The 15545-nt window shown below is 42.6% G+C and overlaps 1 pseudogene; it reads left to right on the top strand.

The window, feature by feature from the left end:
* Positions 1-4179: 4179 nt before the first annotated feature.
* LOC123453672 lies at positions 4180-4490 on the top strand (annotated as a pseudogene).
* The last annotated feature ends 11055 nt before the right edge of the window (positions 4491-15545 follow it).

Below are 15545 nucleotides of genomic sequence, written 5' to 3'. Positions count from 1 at the left end.
GTTACAATGAGGCCCTGTCTCAAAAACAATGACAACAAACACACAAGCCTTCTAGGACCGGAAACTTATTCTAGGCAATTCAACTAAAGTGCCCAGGGGTAAAGAAGCACTTGGAATGATATGCTGGAAGAACTCCCTTTGTCCTTTTGTCCAAGGGACAAAGGGAGTTCTGCATCTCACTCCTGGGCTACCACATCCCACATGACATGTCTTCTTTTGGAATCTACTCTACTGTTTTCTCTAATATCTTTCTCTTTCCCCTAAAAAGCCTCTGCATGCACGTTCTTTTGGTTACCTGCACGTTCTTTTGGTTACCTGCTTGTCACTGGGAAAACTGCCTAACCAAAAGCTGGTAATAGGAGGAAAGGATTTATTTTGGCTTACATTCTCAACAGGAAGCTTCATGATGGCAGGGAAAATCATGGCTTGAGCAGATGTTGAACATCATGTGCTTGCTAACAACAGGTGGAAAAGAGCAACAACAGATTGAACCAAGCTCTGTCAAGGGTGAGCTGACTAAAACACCCCTTAGCCTTGCTCCAACAACGCGCCTCCTCTAGCAAGGCTACATCTCCAAAATTGCTCCCTGCTGAGAACAAAACATTCAAAACACAAGTTTATGGGGGACATCTGATTCAAACCGCTACATTCTGCCCTTATCAACTGATGACTCATCCATGATGTAAAATGCAGTGAATTTAGTCCAACTTGAAAACTACCCATAGGTTGTATTTTTTTTTTTAATCAATCTCAACAGTGTTCAAACATCACCATAGTCTAGGCTCTATTAATGGTGATCCCTGTAAAACCAAAGCACAAGTTACATACTTCCAATATATAATGACACAGAGTAAACATTCCCATTGCATAAAGAATGAATAGTAAGGATAGACTAGACCAATGCAAGATCAATAACCAGTAGGCAAACAACAAATCTGTAGTTTCAAGTCCAACATCTGTAACTAGCAATCAAGTGTCTGAAGTTCCAATTCTGCCCCACCAGGTGGGCTGCTCAAAACTCAGGGAAAACTCCATTCCAAGCCACCAGCTCTCCTTGGAAGATGTCCCTCAGTCCTAACGTCTCCATATTCCTTGGATATGCATTGCAACCCAAGGTCTAACTCCATATGATGGCCTTACTGGGCTTCCATACAGAGATTTCGGCCCTGCTTCAGAGTGCCACGTCTCAGCGACTCCCGGACTGGCATCACTTCATGACTTTCTTTACTGCATGGCTCGTGCTTCCAAAACCAGAACCACAGCAAAATCTGTAAATGCAGAGGTGATGAGAATGAGGGCTTGACCTTGAAGATCAGAATATTTCTTCCCCATCTTTCTTCAAACCTTTCCAAAGAATTGCCATTCTTATTAGCTCGGGCCATCCATGGGTTGTGTTTTACCCTCAGGACATCTTTACCATTGTCTCAATGCAAAACAGAAGGCCCCATCTTGATGGTGCTAATCTCCCAAACAACTGCAGCTAGGCAAAGTTGTTGTCACTAGCCTGAAACTTTCATTTCTTTCTGTACCATACTTCTGCTCACACCAATCCATTTCTCCTAAATTCAACTCTGGTCAAGTTCTCAGGATGTGGGCAGAATGCAGCCAGCCTTAAAACCAGTTATAGTAAAGTTCTCTCCTTCCCTTTGCAACTTACTAAGTCAACCCTTCCCAGTCCACACTTCTCTCTGCATGGAACATTTTAAAACTCTCACCAGAATTGTCCAACAAGCTCTGCTTACAACATTGCCAGGATTTTCCAGTCCATGGTATCAAATCTTTCCATATCCATGTGCTAATACATTCTAAAAGACCAAAAACCACACAGTCAGATCTTTTTCAGCTATTAACCCACTTCTTGGTATTATTTTTCTGCTACAGTTACCTTCTTGTTGCTGCAACAAACACCAGATCAAAAGCAGTTTATGTGAGGAATGGGTATATTTTACACTTATAGTTTTTCAGCGAAGCTTCATCATGGCAGAAGCAGCTGGCTCACCTCATCATACGTGCACAGCAGACAGAGTACACAGCAAGCACCAGAAAGCACAAGCTGGCTCTGAGCAAACAAGCCTGGATATGTTGATATTATATTCAAACCACCATACATGTGACTTTTTGGCTTACACATCCCCTCTAAACCTGATTCTACTTTATAGCACTCTTTCTACAAATTTTCCTTCTCTTCAGTGAATTTATTATTCCCCCGTCTCCATTCGCAGTTTTGAAACTAGGAGGCTAATTAGTTCTGCTCCTGTCTCCAGTCCAACCCTGGATGGTAAACCGCTGGTCAATAAGCCAGTAGACACACTTCTTTAGATTATGCCTACCCAGGAAGTGTCAGCACAGCTAAGAGCAGACCATCGTGTATGAGGTGCAGTAAGCTGGATGAAAGTAGAGCAGGAAGAGCAGTTTGTCAAGCGACACCATGGGCCAACAGCATAAAACGCGCGAAACGGTATGAGGCACCCCGGAGCTAAGCTGCAGCCCTTGTCTACCAGCCTTCCTCACGTAACTCGGAAGAGATGCTCAGTCTTGCTCTGGCCACTGCTCGTGAAAATGCTCATTCCCCTGGTTTGTTCTTGGCTGCCGAGTGAGTTCCGAGTCGTCCTGAGAAAGACTGAGACCCTGCCTCAAAAAATTACTAAAAATGTTCTAAATAATTAAATAACAACAGCAAAAAGGATCATAGAGTAGACCCAAAGCCAACTAATACCAAATAGTTGCTAAGTAAAATGTCTTTTACGTTTTGCTTCACATAAAATCATACATGAGTGTTGCCCCAATTAACATAATCATTGTGCATAAAAAGTATGTACTTGGTAATCCCACCTTCTAGTTATATATATCAAAGAACTCAAAGCACAGACTAAAACAAACACTTGAATACTAATGGCCTCAGTATCATTAATAAAATAATTAATAAGGCCAATAATACTCAGATAGAAGAAACAATTAAAATATCCATTAATGGATGAGTTAATAAACAAATATAGTGCAATGAAATAATATCCAGCCTTAGAAAGCTATATGCAATTCTGGTACATGCTATAGCAGGGATAAGTCTTGAAAACATGCTAAGTGAATAAGGCAGGCACAACAGGACAGACGCTGCCTGATGTCATTTATGTAAGGTACCTTGGACCAGGATTTGTAGAGACAGAAAGGATAGAGATTAACAGGGTCTAAGGGGAAGGTCTCATGGGGAGTTGCTGTTTAATTGGAGTTTCTGCTTGGGATGATGACAATGCTCTGGAGACGAAGAGTGGCGATGCTTGTGCAACCTTGTGAATGCACTTAATCCTGCTGAGCTGAACACTTGAAAATGCCAAAAGTGGTCATTTTGTCATGTAGACACACACACACACACACACACACACACACACACACACACACACCAGCCCAGGAAGAATAACAACTCTCCAGTCTGCAACCGTGCTTCTTGGTGAAGACTCCTCCATTTTTCATGAGATCATTCACAGTGTGTTATCCCCACTGGAGCATCTTGCAGTGACGCTGCTGCAGAAATGAGACTAGCTGTTCCATCCCCAGGGCATCCTCTGCTGTGCAGAGCCAAGAGGCTTTTCCACATGCTCCAGTCTAGCCCAAAGATGAGGCTCACCCGTGCCTTGACAATTACATTACTGTTAGGACACTTGAGCAGTCGTGTGCAGTAACAGTTTTCTTCAGAAAAAAACAATATGCACACACACACACACACACATATATATAATTCATCCAATTTTTATGCTGTGTTAGTTCTCACATCTAATAAACTTCAGCTGGCTCATGTGAACTTGTACAAGTTACTAAAACAAGGAGCCATGCCTATCATGAAGAAGCAGGATTTCTTGTCACCTCCACCCCAGCTGCATTCTGTGCTCTTTTTTCCTTTGAATGATGAGGTTTTCTTATAATAAAAGTGAAACATAAATCTCCTAGACTTGCTTTTTAAGGTAAGATTTCTGGCTTGTGACTAAAGAGGCTGTTTATGGCCATGAATAGCAGAAGCTTAGGTTTCCATGGGGGAAGCGTAGCTATGGAACCCTTCTTGTACAAGGTACGATGACCACAGCCATGACTCCTCCCTGCTGGCGTCACTATCACTGGTATATGGGCATTCAATGCCATTGAAAATTGGCAGCTCACTCTCTGTGGTCTGACTTGGGACATGGCGACATGGCCAAACGCACCAAGAAAGTCAGCATCGTCAGTAAGTACGGGACCTGCTATGGTGCCTCTCTCCAGAAAATGGTGAAGAAAATTGAAATCAGCCAGCACACGGGTACACTTGCTCCTTCTGTGGCAAAACCAAGACAAAGCAATGGGCTGTGGGCATCTGGCACTGTGGTTCCTGCATGAAAAGTGGCCGGCGGGGCTGGACCTACAAGGCGACTTCCGCTGTGACAGCCAAGTCTGCCGTCAGAAGACTGACGGAGCTGAAGGAGCAGCAGAAGCCTTGTCGTTTGAGACATGCTAGCCTGCAATAAGTGGGTTAATTTATTAGAGAGGAAAGACAGAGAGAGAGAGAGAGAAAGGAAACTGGCAGATCAGCAAAGTTCTAATGCTTCGAGTACAACAAAGCCTGAATACTTTATGTCTGTACTTCGTTTTCTCGGTGGTGATTTGTATAATGACCTCCCTGGTATTTTTGTTTTGTTCTTTAATTCTTGTTTCTGGGTGGAAATCTTTGAAGTAACATGAAGCTTTGGTAATCACCCCCCACCCTTTTAAAATCATTTTCTTTTTTCTCATTCAATCCACCCGCTTCCCTTTCTTTCTATCACTCCTGGAGCCAAATGACACTTTCCTACTGAGAAATTTTAAGAGTAGCTCCCCTGCCCTGGCAAATGAGGCCTGCCATCATCTGGGGGTGAGCAAATCTACAGCAGCGTACCCAGACCCAGAGTTGATAATGGCCAACTGACCGCGGGAAGGACTCGGTCTCTGGGCAGAGTGAGAGGGAGGGAGAGCCCTGTGGGCTTCATTTAGGCAGAGATAAAACGGGTTTTCATTTGGTACTCATGGAGAAAGCCTAATTAACCTTTTAGAAGTTTAAGGATGATCAAATTGTTATTCATTTTGCAAATGAGAAGAAGAGCTTCTCTTTCTGCCAACAAAATGCCAGTGCAGATTTCAAGGTCACTTGATGATCTCTTTGAGGGAAAGAGAGTAGCACACGCACACACACGCACATACACGCACAGATTGAGAAATGTCACCACTAAAACATTCAGGAATGAAAAGGAACAAATGTTCTTCTCTGTCACACTCCACGACAAAAATCAGTGCTAATGTTTATCCCACACTCACATGGGCCTGTGGGATGACAATGTGCCTGCCTTGTCAGAGAAAACAATATGACTCCAGCTGGTATCGCCTCAGCCCTGGCATGTCTCAGTGCTTCTTCAGCAGTCAGAAGGAAGGGCTTTTTGAGGTTTAAACACAATCTAAAGACGGCCTGGGTAGCATTGCTACCACACGGGAACTCTGTGTGTGAATAATGATTTCTAGTGTGTACATTTTTTCCAAAGGACATAGCCAAGTCTGTGCATGAAAGGAAGTGGCTTTTACCAGTATCAGGCTTTCAAAGTGGCCGCGCTGGAGATATGAATGACCTTATGCTGCAGCTATGTGCGCCACCACATCACAAACAACACCCCCTTGTTTACGATTCATCTTCCGTTGCTTAGGGGAGGAATGCACTGTAGCTATTTCCATTCAAGAATTACAAAAGAATGATGATAATTGCAAACATAGAGAAAACACCAGTTTTTAACATTTTGACTCATGGGCTTTAACATTCTCTGTGTTTCTTAGTCTGTTTACCCATCCACATAGTCATTACCAGCATTCCCTGTGCTGCACAGTGAACAGGGGCAAACACACATCTATATTCTTTTCTATGCAAAGTTATTATAAAATTATATTTTGGGCTAGAGAGATGGCTTTGCAGTTCAGGCACTTGCCTACAAAGCCGAAGGACTCAGATTCGATTCCCCAGAACCCACATCAAGCCAGATGCACAAGGTGGAACATGCATCTGGAATTCATTTACAGTGGTTGGAGGCCCTGGCATGCCCATTCTCTCACTCTATCCGTGTCCTTTTCTCTCTCTATTAAATAAATACAATTAATGATAAAAGATTTTATTTTAATTAAGCTGGGTGCAGTTTGTTTCTAGTTCCCAGGATAAATGTCCTAAGAGCACATTTACTCATGTAACGATGATGTTACAATCAACACATTCCATCATCTACATTACAAACCCTTATTTAAATTGTGACAATGGCCTGCAAATCTGCTCCCTAGTTCACAGGGAATCTTATGTTACATTTAGTTGTTCTGGCTCTTTAGTGTTCTTTCAGAAACTAAATGTTAAGGATCTTAACCTTTGTCTTCCATTATATTGTTTAAGAGTATAGGCCATTTCTTCTGTTGAATATTCCTCCATTTTGAGGGTGTGTAATAGTTTGCCATAACTAGATTCAAGATGTTCTCTGCTATGGCTTATATTGGTTGCCAACTTGAAAGGACCTAGAGTTGCCTGTGTGGGATTGAATAATGTAGGTTAGCCTCTCTGTATGCCTATGTGGGAGTGCCTGTCTTGGTTAGGTTAACGGAGGTAGAATGAAGAAAGTTCTGCCACGATGGCAGGGTGACTAAAAAATACATAGAATGCATTCAACTTCCACGGCTGAGGTCCTGGGCTGTTTGGGACGGAGGCACCATCTGCGCAGCATCATTCGCCCCTCTCTGCCTCCTCACTGTGGGTCTACCTCAAGTGCCTGCCACCATATATTCCCCAAGTTGCTGGGTCCTGGGACTGTAGGTAGAAACAAGCCCTTAAGTTGAGGTTAGTCAGGTATTTTTATCATAGCAATACATCCCTCATCTGCTCCTCACGGAAATATATTCTGCGTCCTTCTCACTATGTCATAGTGTAGGGCACCTGGTACCCATGGATCCCGCCACTGGTGAGGCAGAAGCGGGCAGGTCATGTTCTCCACAGTGCTTCACTATTAAGCTGCTTTCTTCTTCACACGCAAAAGGAACTTTCGGACGGGGAGGTGTTTTCTTTTTTATTGGCTTTGATCTAAGGTCAGTATGTTGACCAACAAGCTGTTGGAAGCATATTCTAGAAGGCTCGTTGTGATTTACGTCTATTTTATATGCTCATTACAGTAATAATGCATGTTTGACAGTACTAGAATTAAACCTAGGGCCCGACACATGCTGGCGAGTGTTCCACTGCTCAGCTCCATTCGCAAGCCTAGATGTTCTTAGCTTAGAGAAACTTCTTGACTGTAAACACTGAGTGTAAATCCCTCTCCACATAGTGTTGTACAGTCCTGTGCAGAAGAGCGGAGTCTTTTCTTCCTGCTACTTCATCTGAAATCAAAGTGTGCTCTTCAGTGATGAAAATAACCAAGGAATGAATCTCACACACAGCTTGTTTGTGAAGGAAGGCCCAGGTGTGCACAGGAACACTAAAGGGCAGTGGGAATGAATAAGAATGAGAATGTGTAAATGCTAAGAAGATCACATGACAGTTACAAAGTCTTTCCCAATGAATTAGACTTTTTCTTTTGTTTCAACCAATAAAAGTTCCAAGGAATTAGTATCACCCTCCATAGGTATTCCTTCTTCCATTACTTTGCATCCTAGTGGGAACAGTAGTATCTCCCTGTAGAAATAATCGCTTAATTAAATTATCACCAAGTTTATTACCAGCTTCCTTAAATCATCTTGGTCGTATCCACGATTGAGAATGCCATTGAAAGATGACAAACAAAGGCAGAGTCAGGCTGCACATACTTACTCTAGGAGGCCATGCCTCCTCTATACTGGATTCACTCATAAAGAGAACCCAGTGTTCGGGAGACACCAACCCTCCCTGGCATTGACACTCAGAGACTTTGTCCAGCACAGAAAGGACACGTCACAGTGAAGTAAATGACGTCTCTGACCACAGCCTCGGCGAGGACTGAAGAAGACTCTTCGGGGAGCGTGGGGCAGAGTGCAGTGAGGACAACCCACGGGACACGCAGGGCGGAGACAGCGAGGCAAGAAGGACATGAGGAGTGGAGGCTGTTCGCTTTCTTTTTCCGGGAAAGACGAATACAAACAACTGGTTAGTCAAAGTCTCATTGAGAGTGTCTATCATAATTTAGCTGGAAACATTGTAAGCAATTTTGCCAGTTTGTGACCTTTGCAGGTCACCTAGTGAACGCCTAGTTCTGGGTAACTCACGCACGATGTGTACATGTGTATGTTTGGCTTTCTAATAAACTAGGACAAGAGGATACAAAATGCACCCCTGGACACTCAATTACCTTGTTGTTTAGGGTTCGTAGCTGTAACACAGTTGCTTGTTGGCTTTGCAGCTGTAAAGACACACTTTTTAAGTGATTGGCAAAGTGTGGAGGACACAACTTCAGAATCATCTGAGAACTTGCTAAAAATGCAAATACTCAGCTATCTTCAGCCTGCTCAGGAGCTCGAGGGAGGGTGTTTGTGTCATCGCCCTCAGGTGATTGCCCTGTGTTCTCAGGGCAGAGAAACCATGCACTGCGCTACCTTGAACAACGCGAACTGACTACCAGCTTTGGTCCTCCCAACAAAGTATTTTACACTCATGTAGAAAGAAGATTTTGTTTTTACCTCTCTCCAGAGAAAGAAGAGACGAGAGTATCTAGTTTACTGGATCATATAATTAAAGTATAAATTAAAGTGAAAGAATATCAGGCTTGATATATCCCAAATTTATCCTACTACAAAGAGATTACATTTGGCTAATACTGTACCTCCCAACTCTGCCTCGAATATGAGCTCAGCTTAAGAGCAGTTTTTATTTATAAAGTTAAAGACTGAGGGAAGATCAATAAAGGTTACAAATGATTCTGTGAAAATTGTCTTGACTTCTCTTCAGCCAACAAGAATCCCGCAGGACAACGAGGGATGCGGAGATGCAGAGCGCAGGATTACGGGAGCCGAGGAGGGTCAGTTGGGGATCATTTGTGTGCTTCCTGGTGTTTCAGCTGCTAACTGGGTTCCTTTCTCTTAATAAGCAAAACATTGTAATGCTCCTGTGTTTGATGGATGTGAATATTATAGGACACACTCCTGGATGCTATCTCATTTACATTTTTATTAATTGGTTCCTCTGCAACTTTTGGCACTTTATGAAAAATAAATGAATTTCTAGCTGCACTCTGTAATGTGCACTAATCTTGAGTTTTCCATGGCTCTAAAGAAAACTTTCATGAAGAAATTGGCTAGTACATTAATATGAAGACTTAACTCTGGGGCTAGAGAGATGGCTTAGTGGTTAAGCGCTTGCCTGTGAAGCCCAAGGACCCAGATTCGAGGCTCGATTCCTCAGGACCCACGTAAGCCAGGTGGGCAAGGTTCGCGTATGTATCTGGAATTTGTTTGCAGTGGCTGGAGGCCCTAGTGTGCCCATTCTCTGTCTGACTATCAGCCCCTTTCTGTCTGTCTGTCGCTCTCAAATAAATAAATAAAAATAAAACAACAGGGCTGGAGAGATGGCTTAGTGGTTAAGCGCTTGCCTGTGAAGCCTAAGGACCCTGGTTCGAGGCTCAATTCCCCAGGAACCATGTTAGCCAGATGTACAAAGGGGCGCATGCGTCTGGAGTTCGTTTGCAGTGGCTGGAGGCCCTGGCACGCCCATTCTCTCTCTCTCCCTCTATCTGTCTTTCTCCCTGTGTCTGTCACTCTCAAATAAATAAATAAATAAATAAACAAAAAATAAATTAATTAATTAAAAAAATAAAACAACAACAAAAGACTTAACTCTGGATGAGGTAAATTCACATGTTTTTGTTTGCAGGCTGCTTGTTCTTGACCTACATGCTGGAAGGGGTACCGCTTTGACTCGGGTGTCCCTGGTAAACTTAGGTGTTCTGAAGGCTAGGTCCCCAAATGATGCCAATTTGGGATTTAAGGCCTCCTGGAGGCAGTGTAATTTGGGCGGTAGGCTTTTGGATGTTATAACCAGCTTCCTCTTGCCAGTGTTTGGCACACTCTCCTGTTGCTGTTGTCCACCTGATGTTGGCCAGGAGGTGAGGTCCACCCTCTGTTCATGCCATCATTTTCCTTGCCATCATGGAACTTCCCCCTAAGTCTGTAAGCCAAAATAAATCCTTTTTTCCCACAAGTGGCTCTTGGTCTGGTGTCTTCCTCCAGCAATGCGAACCTGACTGCACCAGGAGGCAAAGAAGCAGAGGTCACGTGGAATTCAGATTCTCAAGTAGGGGTAACACAGAGACAAACACGCAGCCATCATGTAGTAAATATTTAAAAATAACAGATAACTAACGCAAAGAGGTGGACCCAAAGAAAGGCAAAGGAGAAAGAGCACTTTTTATTTCCATGATGACCAAGTCATTATTTTCCCCGCTCCGTAAAGGAGTGGACTGGCTCCTCCATGCTGACCTCTGCCTCAGGCAGCTGCCAGGGTGGAGGGCAGATGAAAATCCAAATAGCAATGGCCACGCCTGCCTGGCTGGCTCTTCAGGTGTATTTTTTTCTGTCTTGATTTTTTTGAGGTAGGGTCTTACTCTAGCTCAGCCTGAACTGAAACACACTCCGTAGCTCTGGGCTGACCTTGCATTCATGGCAATCTTCCTACCTCAGCCTCTCAAGTGCTGGGGTGAAAGGTGTGCACCCAGCTCAGGGGCAGATTTTAAGGATAGGCGTTTAGTCATGGTCTGCTGATATGAGGAGGAGTAGAGAACTCTGGAAATGCAATTGCTGTTTGGTGGAGGCTACATGTTCAATAGCAAATTTTAGCAAAAAGAAACACAGATTGCCTTTAATTCTAAATTTGGCTCGCTGAGTTAAGTGTCATGTCCATTTCAAAAAGGAGGAGTAGGTGCACTGGTACCTTCAAACTTCCACCAGGCTTCCTATTTTAAAACTTAGTTTTTACAATATGAAAATTATAGACAGAGTGACATTTAAACCTTTGCTTTTCATAGCATTTCACACTTACACCATTTTAAAAGACAGCTATTAACATTTACAAAAATCTTTCAGAAACCAAATGTTCCAACACTCAGAATTCCAATTATACTGTGTAAGAGGGTTATCAACCATTCTTCTACAAGAATACTTTGAAGTGTCTGGTATTAAACCAAGAGCTAAAATGTCAGTTGCACATAGACAATAAATTAGGGTTTATAAAATCTTGTAAGATTTATTTAATATTACAATTTTGACCTTTAGGTTGTCTTAAATTTCTCTCTCTTTCTTCCACACTCCTTACTTAAATGTTAAACAAAGACTGCTGCAAGTTATATGGAATTATATGAGCCCTACATGCTGAGGGGTAATGCTGCCCAGCCATCCCAGCTTTGCTGTTCAGGGTGTGGTGTCCTGAGAGGGGTTGCCCATTTCCCTGCTGAGCACACTAGTGAAATAATCAACAGAATGTCTGCCTGCCTCCTTTGGGATTGCCCCTTGAAGACAAACCAGAGGCTGTAAGGACCCTATTCAGACTCCTTAGCTATTGAGCAAGGGAGGTGAGGGAAGACGTGTTCCACCTTGACTGTGATTGCAGCTCAGGCTGGGGTTTTAGTAAAACAGCAATCAGCAGAAGAAATGCTGGTCACCCCCTCTGAGGAAAAGAAACCAGGGAATTTTGTATATAGAATGAGCTCAAACGTAGGTCCTACTTCTCCCACATCTTGTGGGAGGCAACTGCAAACACACTGTGGTCATTGTCGGGCACTTTTCCCAGAAGTGAGGGACATGTGAGGGAAGAGAAGGACATGTTAGAACAGGGAGGTGGTGACAATTTTGGGAAGTGTGCTCTGTCTTCCACAAGGGGAAAGTAGAGAGAACTAGGTTACTTTGTGGTTTTATTCAAACAAGAAATGGAAATTTAAAAATTTTTATTATTATTTTTTAAGTTTTTTGAGATATGGTTTTAAGAAGCCCAGATTGGTCCTAAACTGAAAGTGTAGCTAAGGCTGGCCTTGAACTCTTGATCTCCCTGCTTCCACCTTCTGAGTGCTGGGGGAGTTCACAGGAATGTGTCCCCGTGCCCAGCTTTATAAATTCTTCTGTACTGTGTGTGTGTGTGTGTGTGTGTGTGAGAGAGAGAGAGAGAGAGATGTGTGTGGATGTGTGTGATGTGTGTGTGTGTGTGTGCACGCATGAGTGTGTGGGCATGTGTTTGCGTTTGCATATGTATGTATATATTTGTGTCTGTGGATGTAGGACAGTCAACACCAGGTGTCCTAGTTTGAGTCACTCTGTACCTTATTTTTGTAAGTGTGTGTGCACAAATGCATGTGTATATGTGCAAATACATCCACATGTATCTATGTGTATGTTTATACATATGTGTGTCCACGTGTGTGTGTGTGTGTGTGTGTGTGTGTGTGTGTAGGGTGTGTGTGTATGCACTTGCCACATTGGACATGTGGAGGTCAGAGGACACTTCGGTATCAGTATTAAAATTCTCCCTTGATTGAGGTAGGGTCTCTTTGTTGATTTCTGCTATGCACACCAGGCTACCTGCCCCATGAGCTTCTGGGATTCTCTTATTTCCCTCCATCATTTTTGGAGAGGAGGGCTGGGATTTTAGATGTTCATTACTGTTTCCAGCTTCCAAGTGAGTTCTGGAGATACAAATTCAGGTTGTAAAGCTTGCATAGCAAGCACTTTTACTCATGAGCTATCTCCCCAGCTCTCTATCTTAGTTTTTATTTATTTATTTGAGAGCAACAGAGAGAGAAAGAGAGAGAGAGAGAAAATGGGCATGCCAGGGCCTCCAGCCACAGCAAACGAACTCCAGATGCATGCACCCCCTTGTGAATCTGGCTAACATGGGTCCTGGGGAATCGAGCCTCGAACCAGGGTCCTTCACAGGCAAGTGCTTAACTGCTAAGCCATCTCTCCAACCCTCATCTTAGTTTTGAGATAAGGTCTCTCTGTGCATACAGCTCCCAGATTTGTCTAGTCAAACTAGCCAGCCAACCCAGGGATTCTCCTATCACTGCCTCCCCAACACTGGGATTAAGGCCAGGTCACCATGTCTGGCTTTTACATGGGTTCTGGGGATGAGAACTCAGGTCCTCATGCTTGTGAGACAATCACATTATCATGTGAATCATCCTCAACCCCACTTTTTTCCCATTTAAGTTGATTTTAATAATATCAGTGAATATTTATATGCACCAGACTTAATTCTAACTGTTTTATGTACTCACTCCTCATAAGGACTCAGGTTTACTTGTGAGTAAACAAACCATGGGGAGGCTTATAGACTTTGCTTGTAATCCAGCAGGATATGATGGATCCGCCGTGTGCAGCCAGGCAGTGTGGCATGGAGCCCTTGGATTATGTTATTCTTCTGAGACATCGTCATCAGGTGGGTGGAGGAAACTAAGCAAGTCTATCAGTATTCTTGCAAATCTTTTTGTTTTTTCTTTTTTTTCAAGGTAAGGTCTTACTCTGGCCCAGGCTGACCTGGGTTTCACTATGTAGTCTCAGGGTTGCCTCAAACTCAGGGCAATCCTCCTACGTCTGCCTCACCAGTGCTGGGATTAAAGGCGTGCGCCACCATGCCTGGCTTGCAAATCTTTTTAAACCAACAATCTTAAGTTACAACTGATCTGAAATAAGGTCATATACTTGAGCTTTTATACAAGTTATTTTGTCACCTGCTTTTGAAGGCAGCTCTGTGCTAGGGCCAAGAGCAGCAAGCAAAATTTAGTAGTGAGGAATTGCTTTAGTCATTGGGTCTCTTTAGCCAGCCGCCAAGTCAGAAGCCCATGCAGAACTTGTAGCTTTTGCATTGAATGGTTGTTCCTATTTGTGGAAAATATGACTTTTTCCTATATTTTTGCTAAACAACATATTGTGACATATTGTGTGAGCACATTTCTGGACGTTAGTTTCTAACATAAATCTGTATAAAAATAGATCAGTGTTTGTGAACTCAAAGGAGGGTCTCCAGCATTGCTAGGCTGCATCATGGCACTTCTCAACTCCGACTTCAATGAAGTAGTTGTAGGACTCAGGGATTCCTTACTCTCAACTAATACCCTGCTCATTTTAAGCAACATTCTATGTAACAAAATTCCATTCCAATATAACTACAAAATTTGGTCACTTCTCTGATGTCCTTTGAAAAGCATTTGGGCATATAACATAGATGCATACTATGATCGCCAATCAGTCTGCTCCTGTTGGCTGGAATCTTCTTTGAATTCTATTGGATATACAATGATTTAGATTCCATATGGGTCTCCTAAGCACTTTGGGCACTAGTAACAAGTACTTGATGTATGAATGAGCTGGTTTTATGAATGCTACACAGTGTATGTTCCTTTGTCATGGCAATTGATGAAGATCAGATACACCACTTCAAAATATGACTGTAGGAAGCCGGGCGTGGAGGTGCACGCATTTAATCCCAGCACTCGGGATGCAGAGATAGGAAGATCGCCATGAGTTTGTGGCCTCCCTGAGACTACATAGTGAATTCCAGGTCAGCCTGGGCCAGAGTGAGAACCCATCTCAAAAAACCAAAAAATCAACAATAAATAAATACAATAAATAAATGGCTGTAGCCTAAAGAGTCTTTTGGTGCAACTAATAAACAGTAGCAAGTACATTCTGTGTCTCTGGTTTTGACTAAAAGCAGTACCCATACAAAGCTGGAGGTACAAAGTGGTATATGAGTCTGGAGTCTGTTTGCAGTGGCAAGAGGCCCTTCTTCTTTCTGTCAAACAAATACATAAAAACATTTAGAGAAGAAATGAACATAAAATATAATTACATAAATGTAAATATATGAGCACAAGTAAAATTATGAAATTCTTTAATAAAAAATTGGGGTGATGTTTTAATCATTGGGGTGATGTTTTAATCTATTCAAATTTTTAAGGCTACATTTACATATTAGAAATATTGAAATAAATGAACAAATATAGACAATACTATTCTCTTCCACAATGAGAAATAAAACCAATTGAAATACTGCTAAGCAGAATTCACATACCAATGGGCAATATATATATATATATAAATATATATCTCCATATATATTTAGCATTGCAATCAGTTGTCTGCAATTTAGAGTTGCAAAGTTGCTGAAAGACGAGAGATGAGGACTAGATAACCTAGACGGGTGTAGGCTGTAGGCTACACCATGCGTTTTCTGTCGTAGCACAATGCTTCCCTTATACTAGCAAAGTCCCAGAAGAAATCCAGAAAAGCAGAAATGAAGCTTCTCTGCTTGCCTGCTGCCGGAGTGTTACAAAGACTTCTCACCCATGTACACACAAAAACTGTCTCCTTTTCCCCAGAACCTTCTTTCCTGAGTTTGTGCCACACATTTTCAGAGTTTGATATTCCTAAATCGCTTCTGAGGCAATCACAATCCCTTTAAAAATCATAACTTCTTGCCCGGTGTCTACAGATAACATGAAAGTTCTACTCTGATCTACTAGAATTTAATTACAGATCGGGCAAGGTTCAAATTGCAAAAACAAAGCAAAGCAAGCAAG

Source organism: Jaculus jaculus, chromosome 12 (genome assembly GCF_020740685.1).
Source record: "Jaculus jaculus isolate mJacJac1 chromosome 12, mJacJac1.mat.Y.cur, whole genome shotgun sequence".
In the NCBI taxonomy this organism is placed as follows: domain Eukaryota; kingdom Metazoa; phylum Chordata; class Mammalia; order Rodentia; family Dipodidae; genus Jaculus; species Jaculus jaculus.
This window is presented reverse-complemented; position numbering and strand designations above follow the sequence as displayed.